General features: G+C 39.0%; 1 protein-coding gene across 5 annotated transcripts in view; it reads right to left on the bottom strand.

Annotated features, from left to right (window-relative positions):
• PTPRZ1 (protein tyrosine phosphatase receptor type Z1) overlaps positions 1–22,748 on the bottom strand; it is a 144,812-nt gene that overhangs the window by 105,592 nt on the left and 16,472 nt on the right. The window lies entirely within an intron of this gene.

Genomic DNA, 22,748 nt, shown 5'->3' with positions numbered 1-22,748 from the left:
CCCTTTTAAAATTAGTACAATTCCCCTGTGAAGAAACCATCTTCTCTGATGAAGATGGTTAGAAAGAACCAATCTAGATTACTTGGAAGACAATGCAAGTTAAACTTTCACTTCAGTGTGGTCAGGACTTTACATATTTTTTCTAACTTTGTACTACTGATACCATTTAAAGATAGAGAACAAATATTCCAAAATGTGATTTCAGTGTGTACTACCATCAGGAATATTATAGCTGAAGTATGTGAAGTTACTTATATCTCCGTAAACTTTATGGAGACAGAAGGGTAGATATTAGATACTTTTTAATGACATTACATTTCTCCAGAGAGAAATATCTAACTGTATACTCATTGATTTATTCTGACTACTGAATAACCTTCACTTTTATCCTTTTTATGCCAGTACAATTCTAGCAACACTACTGATGTGTGCACATAGACAACTATGCCCCTAATACTTATTAATATATGTAAATTGTAGATATAGCTTTTTTGAGACTGTCATTTCAAGAGTCATAATGTTAACTAGCTTCATTAAATAAAGTTCTAGAGAAGCACAACATAACCTATTTAAGAAATAATTGCATATGAGCACGTTAAGCACACATATGGATTGCTTCCTTGAGAAAGCACCATAGAATTCTGCTCACATTCTGCAATAAATACGATTTAATGAAACAATTTCATAGCATGCATTTTTTTTAATACAGAAAAGTATATAGTGCTGATTACAGGTTGTTAAATCATAATTGCTATTTGCAAGGTTAGAAATGTTCTGTGTCTTACAATGAGTTTCTGCTGCCTATCTGAAGTCCATGCATTTTAACAACTTCATCAGGACTTCTCCCTCCTCCATGAAATTGCAATTGCTCTTAAATGTTTCTCTCTTTGCTTTTTCCTTCCCCGCCAAAAAAAAAAACCCTCCTTGCGACATTTTGCAACATTCACTCATGACTAAGATTTTTTTTAGAAAATGATCAAACCTGACATGTAAGTAATGGCACTGAAAAGGGATTTACATGCACCAGCATTGTCTTTGGACCACATTTTGAAGTCAATGTGCATTGTGCCTGCTTCTTTAATTATGTAAAAGAAGGCTGTTTAAGTTCTGATTCACAGGTGTTAGTTGCTGTCTCCAGTTTCCTCCTTTATCCATTGTCCTCCTAATTGTTACTTCAAACAATGAGTTGAGCATTCATATGGTAACTAAGCAGGGTTTGGGCGTGAGAGCTTCCCACCACTTTTTAAATTCCACTCGGAGGTCTGATGGACAAGGAGCGATAGCTTCAATGAACAAGAAAAAAAGGGGCAAGGTTCACTTTTTTGGTGCATTACACACTTACAGACCCAGTAAATCTTACAGAAAGTCTTTATAAATGCCAGGAGACGTCAGGAGTTCATACACCTTTCCTCCACTATTCACCTATTGTGTTCCCACAGCCCCTTCACCGCACACTCACAGCCAAGTGCCTCCCCACGTCTGCAGGGATCATCAGCGGTTCTGGTTTTGCCTCTTTCTGCTATGAATATGCGGCAACGTTGGGGAAGGAAAGCAAATTTCACTTGGGGAAGGAAGCAACTAAGGAATCATAGCCAGCACGGGTGTCAGAGAAAAAATGCTGTGTGTGAGTGTGTGAGGATGACTGAATGCAGCAATTCCTCCCTTGAGCTACTTGGGTAAACTCCCTGGCAAAACACAACCACGCACCCTATAAAGCACTGCTGTGTAAACCGTCAGCGTTGATAGCTAACAGTGTAGAGACCAGCTGGAGGTAAGTTTTAATTTTTAATTCAGAGTTAAAAAATTGACATCCCTTTTGTTCATGGTATATGACAGCACGTACTTCTGTTTAAATAGTCTATTTAAATTCCTTACATTTAATTTAAATGAATACAGTAATAATTAGAACATCCTCAAAAAAGAGAGGGCAAAACTGATGTCAAATTTGTGGGTTTATATGTAAATCTATGATACTGATACTTGAGCTTGATTAGCTTGACAGTCAGCATGGCTCCTTTGACACTGACTGACATCTCCAGCCAGCGCCCAAAATAGTTTGAGTTTTACTGGTTGAGGTGCTGCTTTATGAAGCAAAAAATCCTTAATGTTCTCTTCTGCTTTGAACATGTTTCCATAGATTGTTGATTTATTCGTAGAACAAGGCAGCTCAGTTGCGGGATCATGTTTTAACTAGTTTTATGGTTATCTTTCTATGCCTGTCGAGGAGATGCTTTTGTTCATTTTTTCTACTGTCCTTCAAAGCCAAAGTTTTCTTTCTGAGGTTTGTTTGATTTGTTTCCTTTTATATTCTATCCAAACAGTGTGCGCCCCAGTGCCAGGGCCCATGAAGTCAGGAATAACAGTGGCACATGCTCCCCTGCTCATGAGGACCGATGATATGTGGCCGACCTTGTCTCATGTTCAGTCACTGGGCCAAACAGAGAAGACAGATTTCTAGTTAAAGCATAGTGCTGGGCCTAACAAGATCTTGTGGATATCTTTTCCTGTTTAAAAAGTATAAACAACCAGGGTTTCTTCCTCTTGACATGAACCTGATATTCCTTTTGCACTTACTCGCCTCAGTTGAGTTGCTTTTGAGTTACTGCTATGAACAAAACATTCTGATCCTCTGTGTGTATTTATTCATATGTAAAGGTAAAAAATAAATTGCTTTAAAAATTAACAGAAAGAATTGTCTGTGACAGAGACCCTCTTGATTTGGCACTGTGCCAGAAAAAAATGAGTCAGAGAAGTGGAAACTGGACCTTAAACCTTTGAATTCTGGCAGGGAAAATCCTCTCAGAGTTGCTGAGGCAACAAGGCCCATGTATCCACCAGAGACCCGGTATTTACTAAGCCTCGGTAAAAAGGCTGTTCTGAGGATAGTGTCTGAGACATGAAGTATGTTTGGGGATGCTGCACTCAACATGCTGCTTTGCTACACAGGACACAAGTGCAGGCGTAATCTGGCGCTGTAATTCATACCAGGATGCTGTAATTTTACCTGCCCTTTATGCTCGTCCTTTTTGCCACAGCACTGTACAGAGGTATCAGCTGCTAGACTCAAAGAGGAACCAAGGACAACCTCCTTACGGTTTGACCTCCACGCAGCCTGAATTCATGAGTTGCACATGTAGTGGAACCAGCATTTATGAGATTCTAACATCAGAATGACTTATTTATGGGAATTGTGACACATTAACATCTGTGTTTGTGAAATCTTCTACAAATGGCACTGATGTTCTGCATGTACGGTAGGGGTAGGCACTATTAACTACATATTTAGATTGTCAACATTGTTTGGTCCTGGGACGTCAGGTGTCACTCAGTATTCTCCTCCTATCTCAAAATCTAATTTGTGAGCAAAGAGTATAAAGTCATAAGCATTCATCTAGTGTAAGTGGATAATGGCAATGCATTACAGTCATGGAGATAAAAGCTATGTTGGTATTAAAACTGATCGGAATTTCAGTTTACATGGGAAGGATTCAACCTGTGGTTCTAAGGCCAAGGAAGAACACGGGAACTCTCAGGATACCAGGAAGGATGCAAGCACTCACTGAAAATACGTAAGTTTTCTCTTTGAGAAATACCAAAGTTCTTGTTTTAAGCAAATCCTGTCTCGTGAGATCTCTGCTATGTACACTCATATCACTGACTCTGCAGAAACTGGAAGCTGTGAATACCAGAGGTTTACACAGGTTTGGAAAAGATTTTAAAATTCTGTGAAGGAGAAATCCATAAATACCTCTTATACACAGTGACACCACTTTTGGCTCACTAAGTCCACTGATAAAAGTATTATACTGGGAAATTCTCATTGCATATTTGCCCTATTTTAATGCCTTTGCCTAGGCATCAGCTACTAGTTATTGTCAGACGGGTTATTAGACAAGTGGCTTGAACTAGTAAAGCAGTCTTCAAGTTTTTATTCAAATACCTATTGTGCTTGCCCGGACGTTCAGCAAACTGTTTATAAGGACAAAAGACTATTTACCCACGTTCAAATTTTCCACCACACAAACTGACCCACCTCCGCTGAAGGCTACTGAGATGCACCAACATATGTGTAAATGTGAATGTCTCGGATGCTGCTCATTCAAACAGAGTGAGGTAGCTCAGTCTTTATGCCCTACTTGATCTACTATCTCTAGTCATATACAGCACTTTTATACACTATAGAATATTTTGAAAGTCCTATTTTTAGAGCAAACCACAAATCTCTTCACTGGAGAAGAATTAGGACTCGCACAACAAACTGGAATGGTATGGTAAGAACAATGGTTATACAAGGTAGCTGAAAGAAAATCTGTGGCTAAGTGGGACACCAGACAAAGTTGCTGCAAAGTCAAAGAGAGGAAGACAAACTGCAAAATTGGCATGATAATAAATTCAGAAAAAGAAGCTACACGTGATTAGCAAAACAGATGCTCAGCGCTTTTAAAATACGTAAAGAATACAGTAGATCGGACAGACATTTATTATGCAGGTTCTACTTCTGAATGTAAATACAGAACTTTAAACACAGCTAAAACTGTGCAAAATCACCTCTGATGATAAATGGAGGGCTTCTTCAACAATTGTCATTTCCTTATTTTAGCTCCTTCCACTGACAGGAAGGTCACAGGACCCACTTCTACACCTTTCATCCATCTTATGATTGTGCAGCTTCATTGCCTCAATTGAAATAATTCTTGCTTTACACTGACAGAGGAAATGAAAAGATTCAGAGAACAACCTGCTAACACTCTCACAGCTCTAACTGACAGGAGCTATCTATAAATCCCTTTGAGAGAATGATCTACATTTGTCTGAATAAGGTCTCTTATGGATTTATCTGATTTTGTAATGGCATCTGTAAAATCCTTAAACCCACCAAAATGCTTTAATAACCCACCTCTACAATTTCATGTTCTTTCTCCCTGAAAGTAGAAGTGTCTAAATCTTTTGTCAAGATGGGGCTGAGAATTCTCACAGCTTTAGAGAAATTTAAATTTTTTTTTTCTTTTCACCCACAGCTCCTTCTGTGTAAGCTTATTTTAGGCATTGGTGCATGTTCAGGTATCTATAAAGAAAGCCAGTTCCCTTCATTATGCTTGAGTGTAGGCTGCTCATTCCAATACAGACTGAGAAAGTGAGACTTTCCCTACACTAAATATAAAGTCAAAACAAAACTCTTGTAATTTGACAACTGTCATGTGTATTTACTAACACAAACTGTGTTTAAATCTAAAAAAAAAAAAAAAAAAAACAAAAATAAAAAAGGAAGACAAAGATTGATTGGTTTCATTTAAAAGCAGTTATCATTAAGCACCAGAGTATTAATAGGCACTCTGCTTACTTAATCTGTCACAACTTTACAGTGAATAGTGCTGTGAATTAAAAGAATAATCCCTATGGTATCAGCTAAGGTTTATAAATCACATTTAATCACATTTTTCCAGTGCATTTGTATATGCACAAGCAACAGGCACTCCTGTTTGACCAAATTTATGTTCTACCCCACTGGCATTTTTCATGCCTGGGGTTTGCAGGGCCCCTGAAATTCCTAAGAAGCCAGTGGCAAGCGGGAGGGATATCACAGGGTACGATCCAATCTGCCTAAGTTACCTGCTTCCACCTTCACTCTGACTGTAGGCAAAGCAGCAAGATACGTTAGATGTCTCCTTCCATTTGTGATCTTGTGCACCTAGAAATCATCTGAAGATGCAGCAAAATGGTCTGACGCTTCCTACAAAGCCATTAGCAGTTAGTTGAAGTTTTAAGGCTTCTCTGGTAACCAGTGTAGCATTGAAGTGTCTGCTCACTGAAACCAAGCTGACAGTACAGGTTTTAGGGGGGACAGTGGTGCTTACCTTTCCAGAATTGCTATTTCTGAATATGCACAGGTGAATGAAATTAACTGCTGTGAAGCTCTTGGGTTAAACACAAAGATATCTCAGTAATTTAAGAACCTACAGAACTAGACAATATAGAAAAGCTAGATGATTGCCTTGCTGCTGAAGCACCTAGAAAGGTGTCCAAAGCCAAAACTAGAAAGGACTTAAGAGGACTAATCTCACCAAAGATGGTACACTAGTGTCCCATGTATGAAGTGAGGCAAACCGGTGGTTTATAGTGGAACTGCTATTCAAAAAAGCAGGTATCAAGCAGTGATTCTTAGCACGCACTTTTATGTAACTGCTGCAACTCAGATTCCTTTCCCCATGCCCAGGCAGTCTTTTAATGCAACACGTGTAAATTCATGGAATCATATAAACAAAAAGTAAATACAGACCAGACATGAACAAAAAAACCCCAACCAAATCAAGTCAGTGCAACTACAGGCCTTTGATTTCAAAATGAATTTACTTCTGTTAGCAGTACCAGAGAAGCAGGAAAGAGATAGCTAGAGTCGAACAGAACTGGATTTTATTTACACATAAATAATAACGGTAACTTAATTCTGTTTGCATGATCCTACTCAGTGTTCTGGGTATTCCACAGATAAACTTTTATGATTCTGACTTTTAGCAAAATTGTGTGTCACAAGGCATAATAAATATCATTAGGAATGAAGAATATGCGCTTTACCTCTTATATTAACACCTAAGTGTTAAAACATTTACAATAATCCCCTTTCCAACAAACCAGAAACATTGCAATAGTAATTTCAGAAGTGCAATGAAAACTAATTTTAACCCCTAGGCTCAAAATCTTAAGAGGTCACATTTAAATGGTTTTTGGAAAGGTTTTTAGAAATCTTTACTTTGTATCGCCAGTGCCTCTCTGCCTGTTAATAGATACTAACATCCACAGACCAGTAAAGTTCTACAAGCTTTGGTAGTATCTATCTAAACCCCTTGAGAGCAGACCTTATGCAAGTCATCTCAAAGGAACATGTGGTGAAATAAATGCTTTTTAGCACAGTAGGGGCTGTGAAGTCAAGCTGTTAGAAACCTTCTCTTCTGCAAACTGTTTCAATGGTTAAAGGCATCTTGCGGACCCTAATGAACAGCTTTAGACTGAACCCTATGAAGGTGTTGGGGGAGATATTGAGAAAAATATATTCTCTAAAGCAGGAAGTTTTCAATTATTAAATATTTTCCTTTACCATTTATTTGATGCTGGAATTGCAAATTCTACTCAACCATTACCCCTCCAGTCACGTTACAGTAAGTCTCCTGAAAGGTGGCTCTTTAGATAGCAATAACTTTTTTTGCTTCATGGAGGTATTTGCTTGAAACTTCTTGGTGAAATCTTTTATTCAGTAATAAAGGGGAAGACAGAGGTTTCCCTGGATGATTTTTGTATAAATATTCATAAAAATCTAGGGATTATGCCACATACCTTTTACAAAACCATACAAAAAAACATTCTACTCCCTTGAGGAAGCTCTACATTCACATTGAGACTGAAAAATTCCAAAGTTCATCATGGACACCTGGTATCAACTGCACATCTACAAAAATATGTGTCTCATTTAATAAAAAATATATGAACATAATGCAAAGAGTAGAACAAAAAACTTGTAAAAAAATGTAGAACCTGACTTTTTTGATAAATCCTAAGACTATATTATATATAGACATAGGTATGTCCAGATATATGTATATCTATAAGGATTTGTTGAAATTGTGTATATAAACATCTACACATATTGCAATTTCTTGAGTGTACCATATCATAAATCTCATGTTTACTCTTTTCCTTTAGCCATTTCCTTATTGCAACTGATTACATAAATATAACATTTGGAAAAGAAAATGAAGTGTCTCATGATTGCTAGAGACATCAGAGCAAAGTGTGACAAACACTGGCATACTAAAAACACAAACCAAAGGCAAAACAAAGACACTTAATGCATGGGTTTGCTGGTTTTGTTTATTTTAATAATTTGCCTTTTACTAGAACACAGCAGAACCACTAATATAGTTGCATAAGGAAGATCATAGATAAAATAACCAGAGTAACTGCAATTAATAGACTCTTTATTGTAGCTACCTACAGCAATATTAACACTTGATTTTTTTTGTCAGATTTAAAAAATAAAGTCATACCAATTTAAAATCTGTTTTCTTCACATTTCCTTTCTTGACTTCATATTTTTTATTCTCTTCACCACCTTATCATCTATACTATATCTACCATGTCATATAGTTTTGAGGTAAAATTCTGTCTCATGTTTTATATATGTCCAACACAGCATGTTGAGAGGAACAGGAGTCCCATCCTAGTCCTGTTTCACATCACCCACAAAACTGGAGCAGCACAAATGATTTTGAAATTCAGATACTAATAACATCTGGAAGTGGTGACTCAGATATTTTGATCAGATATTTTGCATGATCTATATGGTCATGTATCTTGCTCATTTGTATTTAATTCATACGGTCTTCATCTTGGAGGGGCGAGGAAAATCAGCCTGAGAAGCTACGTAAGGCCCATGTGAATGCAGACAGAGCACAAAACCGCCATACAGGCATACATCCCTTGCCCGCCCATCTTCCTAATGTCTAATTTATGCACATTTTACATAACAGTAATAGGAGACAAAACACAGTGTTGTGATTTCAGAAAAAAACCCACCACAACACTGTTCTGTTAGTTCATATTCTTTCAGTTCTAATCCCCATTGAATTCTGTCTGCAGACATAAAGCTAGTTGAACAAGGTTTGACCCAAAATGTGGAAATAATAGCCCCGTAAGATGAGAGATATATTGTTTAATCAATCATTGTAAACGTGAAATTTCACCTTACTGCAATAACCATTTCCCCATATAATCCAACCTTTCACTAAGGCAGTAAAAAGCCTTTTCCCAGGTCTCAGGTGGTGGTGGCACTCCATGAAAAGCTTTAATTTGTGCACTGAACCACAAAATGGAGGTTCTGACCTCTTGTTACTTGCAATCCTACACTGAGTGTATAACACAGTTTGAACTGAGAATCTCATTGCAGCAGTCCTCAGAGGTTCAGATTAGTTCAATACAACTGGAAGTTCACACATTGTGGCAGTCAGCTGTCAACACTCAACAACCAACTGCAAAGTGATTGTGACTTTCTAACAGTAAGAAGTTAAATCTCTGAAACAAAAATCAAGAAGGCTGAGAATGTCATTGTGATTCACAGGCAAATTTTTACTACAAACTAGACACTGTAACACAAACAAATTAAATACAACGTGCTTAACTATTAAAGTTGTTTTCAGTTAATTGCAATGACTCATCTACGAAGATAAAATTATTTTTATTGCCAATTAATAAAGTAATGAAATGCTCTGTCAATTAATGACAACGAGACTCACGGGAAAACGTTATTTAAAAACATACAGCAATTTAATGGTTTGAGCATACTTAAATCTGTAAGTAGGTTTCAATGCACCTAAAGTGACTTGCGAACTTACACCAGGACTGACAAAGTCATTCCCACATTGGGAATTCACCTGCCTAAACTCTGCTGGTTTGGATCTCAGCTCCCAAGAGAACTAGGGAGTTTGGGCTCTTAGAGCAATGAAGAATTAGTTCTAGAAAAGGATTTTAACACTGAATTCCCATTGCAGGCTCTCAAAATCCTCAAAGCCCTTGACAAACAGACACCTGCCCTTGGTCTAGGTGTAGAGCTCTAAAACCCTGGGTAAAGGCATTAATTAGCAGCCTGTGAAGCGTGTCTGCCTGTCTCCCTCTCTCTTATGAATATTTATAGAAAGGTTTTATGGTATGGAGAAAAACTTCAATACGCTGTATTCATGGTGTCTTCTGTGAATATTCTTGGGGCACATAATTAGGACGCTTTGTCCTACAGCCATTTAGACACTTCTGCCATTGTGCTAGGGGGGAAGCTCGACTTACACATCATGCCTAGTAATGCAGTTATGAAGAGGGGATGGCCTGGAAGTTTACATATAGGATTAGAAGAAGTTCCCTCACTGCCTGTTTTCTTATAAACGCTTCCAATTAAGGGTGCTAGTCCAAACAGACAAAATGAACAAAGTGCTGAAACGAACTCCCTTCCTCGAGAGAGCAAGGGAAAGGGGAAACACCTTGTGAAAAACAAAACTGCTGGGAGGAGAGGACCATACAGCTGACTCTATACCAGAACAAACCCTGAGACCTAATAATATTTATACATATATATATATATATACATGTAAAATATACTGCTACACCAAAGCAGTATACTGAATTCCTAAGGGGTAGAAGGATGAAACAATCAGCACAGTGTACCAAGCCACTAAGATCTCAATGACCATAATATGTAAAATGGCCAAATGACCCAACAGGAAAAAGCTTAAAGAAACAATGCAGATGCAAATCTGAAAAGTGGCTCTTAAACAGAAACGAGCAGAAGCCTTTCTTGAGAAACTCGTAACATGTCCAGCAGACAGGTCACCTAGTGAACAGCAGATGAGCCATTAAAGACTGATGACTGCAATATAATTTGAATTGACGTTCAAGGCACAGCAAGGGTGCCAAATTAGTACACTGACACCAACCTTCTGCAAATAAAATGCAAAGGGTTTTTAAGATACCAGAAATTGAAGTAGTTCCAGTTTTGATAGCAATGCCACTTTTCAGAAGTCTTCAAAATGCCTAGGAAATTTCCAAAAAGGGCAACAGTTAGTTAAATCTGAAGGTTCAAGAAGATACACTGAAATGTGATACACTGATGTCTCAAGTTATTTAGACTGGGTGGGACTATGGTTTTAAGGAAGTTCAGAGAGCTGTAACAAGCAAGGTAAATGTGCAACAATGCCAAATGCTGTTCAGCTTTGACAGACAAAGCAGCAAAAATAACTGAAAAAAAAAGGCATTCAGAAAAACTAAACTACTTGTACTTTGCTGGGTTTTCAATTAATTGTATCAGCTGAACGAAGAGAGCAGGGCATCTCTGGACAGCTAAATCAAGTTCTTCATTCAATGTACAGTTGGAGTCCAAGCAGAAATTTGGAAATATGTCAGAAAAGGTGAAGCAAGAACATTATCGCCTCTTAACACAAATCATCACTGTAGCTTCATCTGGAAAACCGCATTCTGTGCTGATCTTGCCTTCTCAAAAACAATTAGGCACAGTAACATGAGAACACTGATGAAAGTGACCATGGAAAAGTTCCAAACAAAGGGAGATGGAAAAGGTTACGAATGCTTATTTTGGAAAGAAAACAAATATAAAGAATAATGAATGTTGCTAAGAAGAAGAATGGGAACTTTGCTCCCCCTCCCTCTAGAAGAACAAGAACACCTGGGGGCATTAATGAGAAGGCTGAAAGTAAGAAAACCAGTGAAAGGCTACATTTCTTTTCATATCTAGGCAATTATCACTGCAAGAAACCACCGAGGCTAACAGCTAAATAAAGACCGAAATAGCTATAAAGATATCAAGAATATCTGGAGTTGTCACAATACATTTCTAAAGGCACAAGGCATAGATTACATGTGAGAAAAGACGGGGGAAGTGTCTCACTTCTGCCTACTGTGGGATTTCATGCCTGTTCTCCCGCAGCATCTGCACTGGCCTCTGTCAGACAATACTGAATCCAGGTGTCACTGAACATGGCTAATTCCTGCGATTTCCACACTACACATGAATGTATGTACACATGGCATTTGAAAGGATGGTAGTACCCGTCCTAGATGAAATACAGCTACTATTAAAACTTAAAATAAACGTTACTTACTGTTCTGTAACAGACACTCTACTTGCATTCAGGTAAGCAACAAAGTTAATTCAAGAAGTTGGCTGGAGCAAGTGGTATGACTGGCTTTTCCCTTGCTTAGATTCAAGGGAATGCGTCCCTAGATGCTTTTTAGTAATGCCTCCCTTAACAGTCTGAAATTCTGTCAAGGACAGCAAAACGTGACTGTGAATTGATATACCTAATAAATGGAAAATTCTCAGATCCGTCAGTTGCAGCTTCCTTACAGAACTGGGGATTATGTGACTCTTTTGCCTTGCAATATCCACTGTGTTGACAGAGCAAACACTGGTTTTAGGCAGTACTGCCTTTCACTCCCCTTGCAAAACAACAGGATACAGCAGCTTTTTGCCTAACCAACACTACAGAGTACACCACCTATAAAATCATGGGCAATGGTATTTTCAAATGGCACAATTCTGTGATTCTTCACTGTACAGCTAATTCTCAAAACCCGATTCCTCTACAAAGGCTTATTTAGGTGACTACTGAGATTATTAATATTGCTTTTTCATCTGGACGGTTTCTAAACATTCCCCTATATCTCATTATATTTGCTAAGAAAGCTGGGTCTGTGTAGCCTGGGGAAGAGAAGGCTGAGAGGGGATCTTATCAGTGAATGTAAATATCTTAAAGGTGAGTGTCAGGAGGATGGGGCCAGGCTCTTTTCAGTGCTGCCCAGCAACATGACAAGGGGTAACGGGCACGAACTGCAACACAGGCAGGTCCACCTGAATATGAGGAAAAATTTCTTTACCTTGAGGGTGACAGAGCACTGGGACAGGCTGCCCAGAGAGGCTGTGGAGTCTCCTTCTCTGGAGACATTCAAAGCCCACCAGGACGTGTCTCTGTGCCACCTGCTCTGGGTGAAGCTGCTTTAGCAGGGGGTTGGACTGGATGATCTCCAGAGGTCCCTTCCAACCCCGACCATTCTGCGAGCCTGTGAGAACCAGAAGAGAAGCCTGATCTGGCCACTGACCCATACACCTTCTTTGAAGGCAAGATATATTCCTAAACACTAGATTTCTTTCATTCCCTTGCTTTTTGTTGCAACTTGTAAGAAAATCCTTGCTGCTATTGTCTGCTCCCATGGAGAAAGCCAATTTAAAAGTCCAATAAAAACGCCAGCCATTACAGTACTTACCTAACTGCTCTTCCTCTGTCTTGATGAGATGATGATGTTGCTTACACTGTGATCATCCATCAACCGTCCTTCCCTTATGCCTTGAGCAGTTACCATGTTTCCTATTATAGTTTCAATGTCCAAGCATCTCCACGAGTGAAGACGCACGGGGTGCAGTAGCTCTTACGAAAATAATTCCGGGAATTTACAGCTCCTGAATTGGATTAGGGGCAAGTATCAGCTGTTCTTGCTGTGTTAATTCAGAGCTCTGCATTGAAAGACCTGCCTCTCCCCACTGGAAAGCTGTTGGGTAATGCCATTTTCAAGGAAGGCCAGGAAATGTAATTACAATGCTCTCTAAATGCAGCTTCATGCAGCAATACAACAAATGCATTTAGCTAACATTGGTATAAAATGTTCAAGTAGCACTAAACAGATACTGCAAAAAACCATGAATTGTAGACACTGGATTTTTTATTTTCTTACGTTGTTTGTATTTATTAGTTTTAAACTTGTCAACCTCCTCATCATCAAAAGTAAGCCATCTCTAATACAAGACTACCATTAAACTGTGGAAATACCCTGTAGCAAATTAATTAAGATATGGAGCAGAAGGATCTTTTACTTTCAGTAGCTGAAACAGATGAAGCTGGGACAGGTATTATTTAATCTTGCAAATTAAATCTCTGCTGAATAGTCAAATAAACACAGATTGCCTAATGCTACTCTTCCTTGTACTGTAATTTAATTTAAATGGAGGAGAAAAAAAACAAATGAGGCTGCTACATGCGAATATTTCTGGTAAAGGTAAATATAGTCTCAATTACTTTCTTCTTACCAGGGCAATCCTACCAGCAGAACCCTCTATGTCCGAGGAAAAGCAAGATGAGGTGGGGGACTAGACCTCATTTTTTGTTATGACCTGTGAAGGCTGACAGAAGACTCCAAATCACCAAGTTTGCTCAAATCCCTCCACCTCCTGCCTGTCAGGTATGTTGGCCACCCCTCCTCAGGGAGGACTCCCACCGCACCTGGGGAGGCAGTGAGGGCTGGTGGTGAGGAGCTGGGAAAGCGGTGAGGACTGGTGCTGCTGAATCTCCAGTTCTAAAGAAGCACCGTGTGAATTCACTCAGCTCCCAGTGGCAGAAGGCAGGTAATAAGCCAGGACAACTGCAGCATTTTCAAGCTTCTAGATGCCCAAGGAGGGGTTGTAAATAACTGTAGGATTTTTTTTTCTATATTTCAGGGATGTACCCATTCTTCAGCTAACTTAAATTTTTATGCCCCTTTACAGATAAATGATGCATTTTGACTGTAGCAAGTGACCAGCATCAAGCTCTTTGAAACACAAACCCTCAAAAAACGATGTCCAGCTCTGATTAAGTCGACTCTCTGAATTCAAAGCACGTCTTGACTGCTTTCCATGAAAACAACTGATCCTTTTCATGGGTTAATGCCATTGTAACTTCCTCTACACATTGAACAGATTACCATGGACACAAATTCAGACTCCTTCCATTCACATAAGGTCCCTAGAAATTTACATAAGTCTGCAGAGAAAACAGTCAGCCAAGCTTTCACTGGCATGAATATTGTGATGAAACTTTCAAACAATACATACTTATATCTCCTAAAATACAGTTTACAGTAAAAAACTGCAAATTCATTAAACAGTAAGGAAAAAAAATATTTCAGGTAACTCTTTAAAATGGTCTTTTAAAATAAATAATGACTATCCAACTACCTTAGGCTAATTTGGTGCAAAATCAAAACAGTTTGGGAATATCCTATGTACAGTAAAAATGCTACCCTGCTATGCCATAATAGTGAGCTTTTTTATGTCAAAAAAATTACTCTGCAAATCACAGCACTGCATCTGTCACACATAAACCAAAACAAAGATAAGTATCTTCACTTGACCAATAAGGTATCCTCGATGCAGTTTAGCTTTGCTGACCTTTTTAAAAATGACAAGCATTTTTGCCATAACCAGACTCTTGTGAACATAAGGAGGGTACTTCTATTCCCTTCAGACCCATTCTCATAAATTGTGTTTGTTTTTTTTTTAAATTTCACTGAAATCAATTTTGGTCCATAAGGCATCACTGTAATTTTGTACTCAAGGACGACTTTGAATGAGGAGAGGCCAAGACAGGATCTCCTAGATATTGGATTTATTGCTACTATGTTTATACATCATTATTAGGAATTAATTTCAAAAAAGAGCTTGGGAGATTCCAGTCTTCTGAATTCAAATGCTCCTACTAAATATTTTGCACATAAGTGACATGAAATTTTTAAAAAAAATGTTTCCCTGAAGAGCAGCAATATACCCGCTGTTACAAAATGCCTCAAGGAGAAACCAGATCTTTCTGAGGAATCTGGATCAGTCCTACCAGGCTAACCTTCTGGTGAAGGGCATGTTACAGCCTGAAGGTCAGCATCTTCCTTCAAACAGCCTCTTGCTCCAAAGGCATCGAGGGATGCGCAGCCTGTCCCAAATGCTTCAGCTTACATTTCTGAGCTTACTGCCATCTAAGCTTTAGTCTTCCACCCCTCTCAGCTCATTTAGGGCCACCTGACATTGTGTCTTACCTCCCAAACCCCTCCTCTGCTGGCTTCCAAATCCTTCTTGGCAGCTTCTGCTCTTGCAAAACCCTTCCTGTGACTCTGTTGTGTACATGCTGAAGGAATGTCCAAGAACTAAATGTGTATTTTGGTGTATTTTTCCTAACAGAATTTGCACTGAGGTTTTAAGCTGACCAACATTTTCATAGTAAAGCCCTTTCCATCTAAGAAAACTCATGGTTTTTAATGAAAGGGATTATATTTTTTCTTATCTGCAGTCTATTTTTACAGCTCATAAAGATAACTACAAATTGAACAGATTTCTCTTTTATATGTAAGGATGGCAATTTTACAGAGTTCAGAGTTAATTGCTAGTTTCTCTGACAAGCTGTGAATTATTTTTAAGTCAGACTACCATGTAACAATTCTAATTACAAAGCTTCTCCTTGTCTCCCTTATGCACCCAAGCCTCTCTGTGAGAAACTGTTACTCCATCAAAGGAATGGGAATTTTTGCCACTGATTTTGCTGAGACCACTAAGCTCAGGTGTGATCTGAGACTACAAAACACTCATAACGTTATCTAAAATGCCCTCAATTCAAATAGCTTGGAACATAATTTCCACAAATGAACTGAAATAAACTTTTCCCTTACCCTCTTCTCTATTAAAGCAAAGTACCCCTTGTGCTTTATTTGTTCATCCCAATACAGGATTTAACAGTTATTTCCAAACAATAAAAGAATGCCTTAGCGAAAGAAAATAGAGAATTTAATAGAAGGCATTAGTTGTTCTGAGTAAATTATTCAACCATTTATTCTGTGTGCGAGAGAATTCTAGTGGGTAAAAATCCTTAACTGACATCAATAATTATGCATGCACATATGTAGCAACCTTTGTCTGGGACTTCAAAGCTAATCTTGAGGCTGCACCTTAAATTCTGCTCTTACAAGAAATCTGGGAAGAAATTGAGCATCCTGACACTGACCTGAAAAAGACATAAACCCTGAGTTTCTAAGCGATCTTTGTGCAAGGGCATGCACAGAATAGGTAATAGTTGGGAGAAGAAACTGGAAAAACCTTTCTTCAGTCCATAAATACCTACCACTAACAACAAATATATTTCATATAGCCATACAGCTTTCTGCAATTCAGCATTCAATACCTCATGCAATATTCTTTGGTACTCCCGTATCATTAACCTGTTACTTCAGTTTTACCATGAGCTTCAAGGGATTTTCATCAAAGTAAGTCTCTCCATAAAAAGGAAATAGCTTTGCTGTGAAAAAAACAATACATAAATGATATATGGTTTCATTTATGGGAAATTCAAATTTTCCAAGCTACAAGTGTTGATTATTTGAAGGTATATATAATCTATGATGAAGAGTACTTCCTCTTTCCAAACCACGGGTTTCTGCTCATGTATGCCAAAGCAAAATAAGCAAAGAAAGTGAGAAATCAGACTTTTTTTTTTTTTTTAACTCTAAGAGAATAGTATATGGAAGTAAGCAGGAAGTAAGTGCTCTCTTTGAAGGAGTAATGCACAACCTCTTGTTGGTATGTTGACCACAATCTGTGCAACAGTGGCTTTTGAAAGTTCTCATGATGCATGTATTACGGTAATTGAATTCAACAAGAAATAGCTAACTGTGTCAAAGTCTACACTAGAAAAGCTCCAATCTTCACCCCAAAACGGAAAGATTCTTGGTCCTGGAATGGTCAGAACATCTAGATCAGCATTAACTCTCCCTTCTCTTGTACTCTGATGCGCAATAGAAGAAGGACTCATAGCAGCGTGAATTTCCTATATATCTTACAGCTGAGGGTAGAAAGAAAAAACTAATAAAGGTCTAGCCTTCTACTGTAAATCCCAAGTTTCATATAAATGCGGCTTGGCTTTTATTAGGAGAGCACAGCATTATGAAATTCTCAGGGGATCATGGCTTTTCATGAATACCTGAACCCATTCACTTCTGACGCTGATGTGCAGAAGACTACAGAGTGTGTATCTGGCCATTTCTGTTTCTTTAATGGTAAAATTTACTCCTGGGCTTAAGATCAAAATGAAGTCATCATACCTTTTCAAAAAATGACATAAAAGTTTAACCTCTCTTTCCAGAAGAAAGGGAATTAAAACTATAGCATGTATGTGGAGCTTAAAGTACAAATGAAAACAGAGCTTTTGGAGAAAAGGGAAAAAAAAAAAAGAGAAGTCTCTGAAAGAAGTTCTTTCTTAATCCAAAACAGGACCCAAACCTTCACTCTTCTGTCTTCTAGGTTCTTTTCTTCCTTCTCTCCATCCTTTCATTCCTAATTTTTCCTTTTCTTTTTGCTTTATTTTACAGCTTCAAAGTTTTCATCTAGTTTTTGCTGGTAACTTTAAGTTGTTCATTTAACCTTCCCGCCAGCCATATGCACTTCTTTCTAGCTTTCTAATATTTTAATTATTCTTTCCCCTGTTTTCACACACTGTACCATGCAAACTGGTGGGCAGGGCCCATAACTTCATCTGCTGCCAGGGCCGGCTCATGTGTCACTGAATAATCAATACACACAACGGCTGAAAGGCAGTTGCAGTCGTCAAAGCAGTCAGATCCTTTTTCCTAGGGTCATCTTGGGAGCAGACCAAGAGTTTTGCAATGGCCAAATTAATTGCTCTGGCCTGCCCTTAGTGGCTCTATCTCCCCCAGAGCGAGCAGACACCGATTTGTGTGCATGCATGGTGTCAGGTGAGTGCAGTAAGCTCAGTGCGATAGGCGTAAGCTTCTCAGCCCCGCTAAAAATGACAGCTAAGGGCAGGCTGTTGCCATCAAATTTACTCCCCAGGGAAAGCAAGCTGCCAGCAATGGGCTGAATGATGGATGAATTGTTCTTTCAGGCTGCATATAACACATAGATCATTGCCTGAACATTCCCTTTTTCTTGCATCGAATAGAAGCTCCCCTTTCCACCTATACACTTGTGCCTCAGCCCACAACTCAGATTTGATCTACCCATCATTATCTTCCTCGTCCCCAGGGTCTCATTTGGAGTTCATAATTTACCTTTATCTTTATGGTTGTCTTTTCTCAGCATACTCCTCTTATACTGCCGATTCATAGGCTGAGCCCTGTCATCATCAGCAAAGCAAACTCCTTCATATCTAAACCACTTTATTAATTGTCACCCACTTACTTTCTCAAGGCTTGTCGCTATTAATTTTGTTATAATTTGATTAAGGGTGAAAGAAGATCTTATCTATGCTGAGAATCAGATAAGTGCAAACTAATACTTCAACATGACCCATTTTTTTTTTAGTAAGTAATGGTAATTCTGTCAGTATTAATTCTGCTTACTAAGAAGGTATGCAACGGAAGAGAGGTTAGAGTATTAATATGGAGAAATCACATTTTGTATTCTTTGTCTAATGCATGTTTGCTAGTTTGATGTCAATTAATTACTACATCAAGCAGTGATGAAAGGATTGCATTTTAATTTATGCAGCAATGCCTGGCTTATTGCCAAATGAATGGGCTCACTGCTCTTATACTGGCAGTATACTACTTTATTTATGTTAGGATTAAGTTTTATTCATTCACTGAAACGTATCTGGTCTCTTAAGAACTCCATATTGGCACTGGAAGAAAAGGAGATGGAATAATTTAATGGTAGGAAAAAAGATTCTGTGGGTTTTCTTGGTAACTTCATTTCTACTTTAATCCTTATAGTGCTTAGGGGGCTACATTGGTGTATGTTCAGTGACAGGTGGATCTCATTCAAGCACTGAATACTCCACATTTTTGGCTATGTTTTAGATACTTTCCTACATTAAAGAAAGCAGATGCTTATGTACACTTGGAACCAAAACTCTTCCTCCAGTTTAGTTTGTTATACAGTCATTTGCATTAGCAGTTAACTTTCTCCAATTTTTTGTAAGCATCTGAGTCGCTTGAATCCAAGAGCAGCTCTTGAATACTAGTTCTTACTCTAATACTATTCACTCTCACAAATGTATTTGTTGCAGAATACATGTCAGAAAATCATAATGCCCAATAGATGTACATAAAAAAAATTACAGACACAGTTTAGAACTGCGTAGAAGAATTTCCTTGGATCAGGATTTGCACTACTATGCCTTTTTTCCTGTCAATATCATCTTAGATTTTTATGTTTGGTTTTTTTTTTTATTATTATTATTATTTTTTCCATGCATGGCAGTGTGCTCCCCTCACCCCCTCCCACTTAAGCCATATCCACCAGTGTGTGTTGTGATGGCTACATCCAGCTTACTCTGGACTTTAGGAGATGGATGGCAACACGGTAGCCAAGGGATGTCTGGAACAGTGACCCATTCATCTTGCTGGTATGCAAATATGACTATAAATCAATCATCTTACTCTATAAATAGTGGGACAGCCCAGGCCTGTTGAGCACTCCTGCATGGCATGGGCTGCATGTCAGGATCCCCCCTTAAGCAGGGTCGTGTCTCAAGGTTACTCCTCAAGGTTGAGAGACTCCTTGCTGCAACAGATTCTTGGTAAGTGATTAATAGCATGTGAAACTTTGAAATCCTGTCTAAGTCATATATAGGATTGATTGTGTATATGTAATCCTTTAGACATAAACTGTTGACTATGTCTGGGACTAGATGTTGATCTATCCACACCTAGACTCCTCTCTGAGAAGGAGTTGAGAACGCAAGGGGGTCCTTTCTGAACCTCATGACCCAACAGGATGGTGACCCTGACAGTTTTGCCTGACCCTGTCCTCTATGCAGTAAATAACCAACTGTACCTTGCCATAGAACCTTGTTAAGTCAGTCACATTTCCCACTGAACTTTGTTAACTTACTACTTTATATAAATAAAGTATATTGTTGCTTCTCTCTTACAAGTGAAGTGCATGACTCCATCCGCAACACCACAGGAAATGACAGCTTGTTTCTCTTTTGATTTTTTCTCCTGTAAAACTAGGATATTCATCACAGCCATCACAGAATTCTGGCTTGGAGGAAAAAGAACAAAGATCCTCTCTTTAGAGCTGCAAGCAGAGCATCAATTTCATTTTCTAGAGTGAATGCAACCCAGTCAAGCACATGTTTCTTCATGACTAGAGCCTTGGGTGGATTCTTAAAATAACACTCATTATAGATATTGCATAAATGAGAATTTGGAGTTCTTTTTCCAGTTAAAATAGTTGTGAAATGTAGCTGAAACTGATTTCCAAATATTGTATCCCTGAAAAAGAAAAACGTACAGAATTTACATGCCACACCAGCCTGTCCGTTCTCCCTTGCATGCTAAAACTCTTCCCAGCCACAGTCCTTACAAGTCCAATATTTTTAGCCCCTCTTCAGATGTTCCCTCACAAAAATAGTTCTTACCAAAGGTCTACGTTTTGGTAAAAAAACAGCAAAGACCCTGTTTAATCTCTAACACATAACTGTATTCCATCCATAGAGGCAGCAGTGTGCCACATCCCACACCCAGGAGCACTAAGTTTTACCATCAAAACTTGGTTTTGCATATTGTGTAAAGAGGCAACATTAGGTCTGGATGCATTCATTATAAATGAAATGTACTATTCCAACCAAATTACCTTTCAGCCTAAGAGCACACATTTCTCTCTTGAAAACAATAAAAATCCTTGGGGTTTTTTAGGTTACAATGGTCATTACAGCCTCAACATCACTGTCAGCACTCACTTATTAACAGCTATTATTATGATTTATTTGTAATATTGCCAGAACATCCACAGATTCTAGCAGCACTGGGACTGCATGTTGTATAAACAGAATCAAAATTATAATCTCAGATATGGATGCTTGCCATGGGCAGCAAGTGACAATTACCTACAATCTGCTCTGCAGGTCTCCCTCCTCCCCCGTCAGACAAGAACCTTCCTTGCCTCTGGAAGCACAGGGCTTTCGGAAGGGAAATCTGGGTCACATCTATATGTGGGGCTGAGGAAGAAAAAGCGAGGAGGGGGAGTGCATAAGGTCCCCTATGAGCAAGGGAAGAGAGGAGAGGTTGGAGGTCGCCCACCCGGAGAGGCCAAGGCAGTGCGGGTAAGGGGGCAGGGGGTGGCACCTCTTTCCTTCCCCAAACCCATTGCTGCTCTGTATCGCATCAGCTAACTTCTTACAAGCGTCAACAAGTGCCTTTCTACAATTCGTTCACCAGGTACTTGCTAGAATTATTCCATACCTATGTATCTTTGGAGATCACTGTGGGTGACGATGCCAAGAAAGTTATATAAACAATTCCTGCTAAAAGCAAATAAATATATAATGACTCCTCATCTCTTGTTCTATTTTCTGGGAGAAAAAGAAAACCTGCTCTGAAATTTTTTTTCTCTGTTGTAACGAATGAACATCTCATAAATTGCTCTGCAATAAACTCCACCTGGCTGCATTTTTTTAAAAAAAGAAGAGATTGGTGGCATTACCCTCTTCATTTTCCTCACTACGTGGAAGAGAGTGGTTAAAAAAACCCCTGTGATTGAAAGCTTGGGGTTTAGTCACATCATTTCATCTCTCTGGGTTTGGTGATGTGATGCCTGTAAAAGTCACATCAGGAGTAATTTCATCCCCGTCCCTGGTACCCTTTTACGGCAGTTACAAATGGTGAGCAGCACAGCAGACTGCAGCAGCACCAAACTTGAAAAACGTGAGATAAACAGAACCCGCACAAGTGCCCAGTGTGTCTCATTTGTAAACCTTCTCCTTACTTCCTATCTCTCTCCCTCCTTCATTCCCTCCTTCCTTTTTCTTCCTTTCCCTTTCTTTTTTCCTTTTCTTTTCCTCCATTTGCTCTCCTTCTCTCAGTCTGTGGGATTTCTATGAACTCGGGAAACTATTATTAGCTCTTTTCCTCTTGTCAGTAGGCCTTGCCACCTTTTTTTTCACACCACATCACACCCCCCGCTTTACTGGAAGACAACAGAAATCTGGAAAGGTCTTTTTATTCATTTTTAACATATGCTTTTCTTTAAGGAGCGAGTGAAAAGAAAGGTAGGTTTTAATCCACTGCTCGCTTGAGCAATTTAAAGCTTTTGTCCATGTCAGTATTTGTCCTTATGGTCACAACTCAAAAGTCAACATCTGCTTCTGAGTTACAAGCAATGGATACAGAGCACCATCTCCCTGAAGTCAGAACTGGAGACAGCAATAACGTATCAGGACACCGCACTGTAGTAACTGGCAGCAAACCCTGAAGCACAAATGGTGACCCACGTCCCTTTCTGCCAAGCGGTACAGAGGGTGTAAGAGGAAAGCTGTACAGGTTCCTTTGGCACCAGGGACCATCTAGACGATGTGTGTTGTACGACTTTGTGGAGCTGAGATAACGGAAAATAGCCGCTGACAGCCACCAGCCCCATACCCATGCTCATGTGCCCACCTTCA

This window comes from Falco naumanni, chromosome 5 (genome assembly GCF_017639655.2).
Source record: "Falco naumanni isolate bFalNau1 chromosome 5, bFalNau1.pat, whole genome shotgun sequence".
Lineage (NCBI taxonomy): Eukaryota > Metazoa > Chordata > Aves > Falconiformes > Falconidae > Falco > Falco naumanni.
This window is presented reverse-complemented; position numbering and strand designations above follow the sequence as displayed.